This window comes from Neoarius graeffei, chromosome 9, assembly GCF_027579695.1.
Source record: "Neoarius graeffei isolate fNeoGra1 chromosome 9, fNeoGra1.pri, whole genome shotgun sequence".
In the NCBI taxonomy this organism is placed as follows: Eukaryota; Metazoa; Chordata; class Actinopteri; order Siluriformes; family Ariidae; genus Neoarius; species Neoarius graeffei.
Genome location: NC_083577.1, coordinates 4,708,941 through 4,717,409, shown reverse-complemented (window position 1 = coordinate 4,717,409; position 8,469 = coordinate 4,708,941). Strand labels below are relative to the sequence as shown.

The window sequence follows — 8,469 nt, the reverse complement described above, 5'->3', positions numbered from 1 at the left end:
GGTGAGAATGCACCAGGAGCCACCAGAAAGCATGTACATTTCAACATTTCTTGGGGGAGGGGCATGCCCTTTAGCGTTAGTGCATCTCTGGCAAATTCCAGAGTTGCCTACTACTTTTTTTTTTGGCTGGCTAGTTCAGATTTTCTGGAGAACCCTGCATTTGCGGTTTGGCCCATTTGAGGTCGAACCCTCCATTTGAGGTTTGGAGGAGGTTTGGAGGGAATAAACTGGGATTCAACAGCTGACTTTTGCATTCTATGTAGTGCACTAAATCTCTAATAGCAAGCTATTTGGCTTTTGCAAATGACTTCATACTTCATACCCTATGTCTATGCTAATCTATGAAGATTAGCATGGCCCCTGGTGCAAGGATGACACACATAATTTTGAAGCGTTTCAATTTTCTTAATTTCCCTGAGGGAACCCACCCAAAGGGATCAATAAAGTTTTATCTAATCTAATCTAATGTCCTTTAGGATTGAACCAGTGACTTCTACACTGTCAGAAATAGGGGTAGAGTAGGAGTCCATTTCTGTCCCTCAAGGTCCAGTCTACATGAATGTACCCCCTAGGACTCATTATTGGACTTCAAGGTAACTGTGTGCACCTTTTTAGGGCCAAAAAGTTAGATATACACTCACCGGCCACTTTAATAGTAACTTGTTGTGGATTCTAAGATACCTGTTCTTGGCTACACGAGTGGAACCCAGTGTGGTCTTCTGCTGTTGCATGCTGAGATGCTTTTCTGCTCACCACGGTTGTAAAGAGTTGCGGCACCTCAAACCAATCTGTCTATTTTCCTCTGACCTCTCTTATCAACAAGGCATTTGTTTCCACCAACCGTCGCTCACTCACTCTATGTTTTGTTTTTCACACCATTCTATCTGTGTAAACTCTAGAGACAGTTGTGTGTGAAAACCCCAGGAGATCAGCAGTTTCTCATCTCATCTCATTATCTCTAGCCACTTTATCCTGTTCTACAGGGTCGCAGGCAAGCTGGAGCCTATCCCAGCTGACTACAGGCGAAAGGCGGGGTACACCCTGGACAAGTCGCCAGGTCATCACATAGACACAGACAACCATTCACATTCACACCTACGGTCAATTTAGAGTCACCAGTTAACCTAACCTGCATGTCTTTGGACTGTGGGGGAAACCGGAGCACCCGGAGGAAACCCACGCGGACAACATGCAAACTCCACACAGAAAGGCCCTCGCCGGCCCCGGGGCTCGAACCCGTACCTTCTTGCTGTGAGGCGACAGCGCTAACCACTACACCACCATGCCGCCCCTCAGCAGTTTCTGAAATACTCAAACCAGCAGCCCATCTGGTTCAAACCAACACCCATGCTACAGTGAAAGAAAGTCACACTTCACTGTGAGATCACAATTTTTTCCATTCTGATGTTTGAACATTGTGAACATTAACTAAAGCTCTTGATTTGGATCTGCGTGATTTGATGCATCATGCTGCAGTCAAGGAATCAGCTGATTAGAGAACAGCAGAAAACAGAACAGCAGGTGGATGGATGAGTGTTCCTAATAAAGTGGCCAGTGAGTATACCGTCCTTATAGTGCTCTATATGTCCAAAAGGGGCTTTAAAAAAGTTTGGAGGTTGACCAATACCTAAAGGAGGTCGAGAGTCATTTGAGATTCAACCCCTGACTTCTACATTCTATATCGGGATATTCAACTTAAATTTCTACAACTAAAAGGTCCAGGTGCATAAAATTCCTTTTTTTGCAAAAGGAATTAAAATGACTGAATGGTGACAACAGTTCCTTTTAACACAACTTTTAGTGATTAGTTTTTACAGAATGGTGCATAAAACAAAAAATATCCAGCAGATGTTAATGCAAGTGGTCAGAGGAGTATACGGTAATCAGACAATGTTGAGCTGACAGGAAGGCTATAGTAACTCAAACAAGACCATCAATGACGGTGTAGCTCACTCCGGCCCCGTCTAGTCCAGAAGGAACGATCTAAAGTGTTAGATCATAAATGTTGTGTAGTGTCATAAATGTTGCGAGCTATATACACTATATACAAGCTATATATAGAAGCGATATCCACCCTAGGAATACCGACTTATTTGTCAGAAAGAATCCAAAACGGTGAGGAACTGACCAAGAAGAAGTGATTTGTGCTCGTTGGGGATTGATTAATTACTCCATATTTTCATTATTAATTGCAATTATGCATATTTGGGTAGAAGCCATATGCACCCCAGGCAGACCTACCTTCCTGCCAAAAAGAATAAAAATCAGTGAAGAATTGAGGGAGAAGAAGCGATTTTCGTGAAATGTGGATGACAACAGACAGACAACAGACAGCACATGATGGCATAAACTCATCACTTGTCGGCCGGATGAGCTCAAAATAACCACTCTTTACAACCATGTTGGTCAGAAAAGCATCTTACAATGTACAATATGTCAAACCATAAAGTGGATGGGCTACAGCACCAGCAGATCACAGCAGAAAGTTCTACTCCTGTCAGCCAAGAACAGGAAGCTGGGGCTAAAGTGGGAACCAGATCACCAAAACTGGAAGCTGAAGATCAGGAAAATGTCACCTGCTCTTCTAGTTATTCCTTTTAAAGTGGCCAGTGAGTGGATATACCATATGATGGAAACCTGGATTTATGCTACGCCCCGTGTAGGACATTTACACAGAGAACCAGGATCCATTTGGGACTCAGCCTCAGCCAGTGTCTCCTACACTTGTGCACTGAAGATCAAGTAAATTATCCAGAAAGGATTCATTTGAGCAGTTACATCATGATGCTTTTAGGAATGTTAGAGCATGTGTGTGACCCAGAGCACATTGTTCCAGTAAGAATGGAGAAATGTGTGTGGAGAAATGCAATAGAGTGTGAAGCAAGGAACAAAAATGTGTGTGTGTGTGTGTGTGTGTGTGTGTGTGTGTGTGTGTGTGTGTGTGTGTGTGTGTGTGTGTGTGTGATGTTCTCAACTCCTGCCATGCCTGTATGGCCTTCACAGCTCAGTCTGTTAATAATCACCCTCAGTACGCTCACCGGCTCACACTCACACTCTGTCTCTCTCCTTCTCACAGACACAAAGTGAAATTTATCATATTTTACACTCATAAGCACACACACACACGTGCGCGCACACACACACACACAATCTCACTCTTATCATTTGTGCTTAACATAAAACCCTACACTGTATCACAGAGCATGATAACACACACACACACGCACAGCATCCTGACAAGGCAGCAGGAAGTGACGAGCCTGAGAAAATCCTTCCTCAGTCACGTCTCACCAAAGGGACATCTGAGTGGTGAAGTAATCAAGCGACAGCTGTCACTGAATGTCGGAAAGCATATTGATGGGTGAGACAGGTGTTGCTGTGTGATGGGAATGGTAGAACGCGCGTGTGTGTGCGCTAGTGGGGGTGTTCACGTGCGATATGACGACACCAACTGGTTCATGCCAATTTGTCAAACCCAACCTACCCACCCAGGCCGAAAAGGTGCCAAGGTTTACACCTCATCTCATCGCATCTCGTCTCATCTCCTCATTGCAAGAGATGCTTTGGCACTTTCACGTTGCAGACTCCCACGTGCTCATTCTCAGCGCGTGATTTTTCGCAGGAAGGTGTCAAGGTTCCCACCAACACTCGAGCACGTTTCAGGGCGAGATCCAGTCGGAGGTGGTAATTAATGTACCAGAGCAGTTATTTATACCGTAATGTGCAGAGTTTTGCTCGTCAGTCGTTTTGCATGCCTCGCTTGGCTCGAGCATGGGGAGGAAGAACGCACGCGGGTGCCGTAAATGGATTCCGCTCTTTTGTTAATTACACGAAGGAGTGCATTAAACGAGTTAGAGCACCACACAGACCCATGCACAGAGAGAAGCCTGGATGTGGAAAACATCAGAATTAAAAGCTGAGTCCCAAAAGTCTCCTCACTCCACATATCCAGGGTACAGAACAATTTCTTGTATCGTGCACTAGATATTCCGAAAACAAAACCGCTTTCGTCAAGTTCCTCCATAAAACTCATATTAGGGATGTAACCGAATACATTATTCGAAATGAACAGATAATGTGAACAGATATGAATAGGAATTATACTGTTTTTTTTGGTTGGTTGGTTGGTTGGTTGGTTGGTTGGTGCCACGTTTGCTTCAGACTTGAGGTATGTACCAGGACTGGGATCCCCAGGACACAATAAAAATTCACTCTAGTGTGAAGTTTTTTACTTTCATCTGAGCATGAGCAAGCAGTCAGATATGAAGCTCGTGAGATCAAGAAAGATCACATTCATGAACCTGAACATGGACCCTGCATTTAGAATGTTTATTTATTCATTCATCCTTAGTAACCGCCTGGTTGGGGTCACGGTAGTTTACATAAAGATACTGGTTTGGTTTTGGTTATTTTGGGAAATAGAACCAAATAATTTCATTCAAAAATGTCATAGGGAGATACAAACAAAAAGAATAATTCCGTGAGCAGGATTAAAAGAACAGTTCTTCATATGTCTCTTCAGGTTTAAAACCGAATACACATAATAATGTTGTTGTACCTGAGACAGGTCTCAAGACCACTTTTTGAAGGTCTCGGTCTCATCTCGGAATCGACCACATTTTTACTCGATCTTGTCTTGGTCTCAGACATAGAGGACTCGGGATTTTATTTCAAGCCCGGTCAAGACCAAAACTGCATGGGGATCAATAAATTGCCTGTGCATTGTCTGATTTATTTGTTAACATCGTTACTGTGATTGGTTGTAAAATTTTGTGCTTCAAATGCAACCAGTAACATGACTCATTGCGAATTTGAAAATGTTCTTCCTGTTAACAGCTGTCACCCCTCCCCCACACCCTTCACACAAACTGGTCTGGTCCCGGTCTTGACTCGGGCTCACCCTGCCTTGGACTTGGTCTTGATTCAGTCTTGCCCTGCTTTGGTCTTGGTCTTGACTTGATCTCAACCTCTCAAAGTCTTGGTCTTGACTTGATCTCAACCCCTCAAAGTCTTGGTCTTGATGTTGACTTGATCTCAACCCCTCAAATTCTTGGTTTTGGTCTTGACTTGATCTCAACCCTTCAAAGTCTTGGTCTTGACTTGATCGCAACCCCTCAAAGTCTTGGTCTTGATCCTGACTTGATCTCAACCCCTCAAAGTTTTGGTCTTGTCTTGGTCTCGATGCACTCTGGTCTTAGTCATGATTTGGTCTCAGTTTTGGTGGTATTGACTACAACACTAACAGATACAGATACAAATAATGGCATTGTGTTGTACCTCTAAGTCATATACACTGGTATAAAATGTTGTTTCTTCAGGACTGTGGACTGCAGCAATACATCAGTACTACAATACACAGGTCTACATAATGCCAAACACACAACAGTGTAACTGAATGTAAAATAAATACACGGGAAAATCAATGCACAAGACACGCAGGACAGGTGGTACAAATCGTCTGTAAACTGTAATGTTCTCTCTATTCCCTAATGTCTTCCCATTTTGATAGAAAAAATGATGGTGGTCAATAGCAAAAGGTGTCCCATAACAGCACTATAAAGTGCAGCTGTGCAGTGATGCTCGAGTGTGTTTACCTTCATTATAACTACACACACAATGTAGGCCATTTTGCAGCCCATAGGGACTCATCTGGGATACAGCTAATGTCTTCTATGCCCTCTATAGTGTACTATATATCTAATACAAAGTTGTTCTGGCTGTGACCCCCAACTTCACTGTACACGTATAACCCCAATTCCAAAAAAGTTGGGACGCTGTGTAAACTGTAAATAAAAGCAAAATGTATTGATTTTGAAATCATGGAAATCCTATATTTCATTGAAAGTAGTACAAAGACAACATATCAGATGCTGAAACTGAGAAATTTTATTGTTTTTTTTTTTTAATATAAGCTCATTTTGAATTTGATGCCAGCAACACATTTCAAAAAAGTTGGGATGGGGCGTGTTTACCACTGTGTGGCATCACCTCTACTTTTAACAACACTCTGTAAACATTTGGGAACTGAGGAGACTGATTTTGTAGTAGTTTTGAAAATGAAATATTTAGCTCATCTGGCCATAAGGTGCGGAGTCTGTCATCCGTCCATCATTCACAATTCAGTTAAATCGTATCTTCTCCATCAGTTCTCCATGAATTTCCGTTCCGATTGTTTTGTTTGAAAGAACTCATCACTCCGCACAAAAGTTGATCATTTTGTCAATTTTTTTGATAGCAAGTTAGTAATTAGGCCAAATTAACAAATTTTCCAGGCCTCTCAGTAGAATTGTATCACCACTCTTATTTCTCATCCAATTCCAGTTCTGGTCGATGTTTTGGGTCAATCTTCCCTCGGGGAACAAAACTTGGTCATTTGTTTGTTGATTTTCTTGTTGTAAAAATTTGTTTACAGCTTTGTTTATTTTCAGTTAAATCGTGTCTCCTCCCTCAGTTCTCACTGGATTTCAGTTTTGATTGTTTTATTTGAAAGAACTTGACCTTCTATACAAAACTCAGTCATTGCATTGTCAATGTTTTGCTAATGAACTGCTAATTAGGTCACTTTAACGAGTTTTCAGACTTCTCATTAGAATTGTATCTACTCTCGCAGTTCTCACCCAATTCCTGTTCTGATCAATGTTTTGGGTCGATCTTCTCTTGAGGAACAAAACTTGGTCATTTGTTTGTTGATTTTCTTGTTGTAAAAATTTGTTTACAGCTTTGTTTATTTTCAGTTAAATTATATCTCCTTCAGTTCTCAATGGATTTCAGTTCTGATTGTTTTATTTGAAAGAACTTGACCTTCTGCACAAAACTTGGTAATTGTATTGTCAATTTTTTGCTGACAAATTAGTCATTAGGTCACTTAACACATTTTCTTCTGACGAGAAGTGTATCTCCTCTCTCATTTCTCATGCAAATTCAGTTCTGATCGATGTTTTGGGTCGATCTTCCTTTGGGGAACAAAATTTAGTCCTTTGTTGATGTTCCTGTTGTAAACAGTTTGTCATGGAGGTTGGTCCTCTCTCACATCATCACATTTCAGTTCTGTTTGATGTTTTGGTCGACATGGTTGTTTTGATGGCAGGCCAGATGAGCTCCTACATCCTTGATGTTCTGTTATTTTGTTCTTGCCTGATATACTAGTGCATATCAAAACAGTAGAATATCCTGAAAAAGTTCAGTAGTTTCCGTTAGTTATTTAAGAATGTGAAAATGTAATATATTCTAAACTCATTAAATGTGAACTAAAACAAGCTGCCAGGAAGGATATAGTAACTCATATAATCACTCTTTACAACCGTGGTGAGCAGAAAAGCATCTCAGCATGCAACAGCAGAAGAACACATTGGGTTCCACTCCTGCAGCCAAGAACAGGGATTTTAGAACCAACAACAAGTTCCTATTAAAGTGGCCGGGAGTGTAGTGTTTCTCTATAATATACCAAAGAGCCTTAGAAGCCTTAACTATTGAAGTAAACCCCATTTTTAAGTGCAGGATTCAGATGTGATTGGACAAATACAGGATATGAAATAATAATCTCTCAGTCCAGCTGACTATTCTCTGCTTAAGTGCACTAGACAGGGTGTGAAAACTAGTTTTTACTGTATATCCCATGCAGCATGTTGTCCCTAACAGAACAACAGCCCACTGGGACTTTGTTCATTATCTCATCTGATGGTGTGCACTTCCATATATAATATACAACCATGGGCATTCTATACCCAGGAGAGTGCACTATAGTCTGTTCAAAAGGAGGCCATTTGGGATTCAGCTCCTATTACATTAAATATGTAATGAATAAAACATGATGGGATGTGCTCTTACAGGAAAATAATTACCGACAGGGTGGTGTGATGCAGAGCTACTCTTCTCACTCAGAAGTTTTTTATTTTTATTTTTTTCTCCAATAGCAGCACATCCCAAAGTGTTTCATTCCTTTCATAAAACAGCAATTTGCCAACAAATATATTACAATTTTTTAAATCAATTTATAGTTACATGTAATGTTGTAGAACTTCCACACAACTAATTATCACCTAAGTTAGCAGCTATCAACAGTCGCTACCTCAGTTTTCTTTAACGTGAAGTTAAAGGGCATATTCTGGACCAATTTCATTTTTTTTTATATGAAAGTATGTCCCTTTACACACTCATCCAGAAGGGTAATTTTGCACAAGGCCATCTGTCTCATCTCATCTCATCTCATCTCATCTCATTATGTCTAGCTGCTTTATCCTGTTCTACAGGGTCGCAGGCAAGCTGGAGCCTATCCCAGCTGACTACGGGCGAAAGGCGGGGTACACCCTGGACAAGTCGCCAGGTCATCACAGGGCTGACACATAGACACAGACAACCATTCACACTCACATTCACACCTACGCTCAATTTAGAGTCACCAGTTAACCTAACCTGCATGTCTTTGGACTGTGGGGGAAACCGGAGCACCCGGAGGAAACCCACGCGGAC

The 8,469-nt window shown here is 41.5% G+C and overlaps 1 pseudogene; it reads left to right on the top strand.

The window, feature by feature from the left end:
• The first annotated feature begins 309 nt into the window (after nt 1-309).
• Nucleotides 310-406, top strand: LOC132892230 (U6 spliceosomal RNA; annotated as a pseudogene).
• The last annotated feature ends 8,063 nt before the right edge of the window (nt 407-8,469 follow it).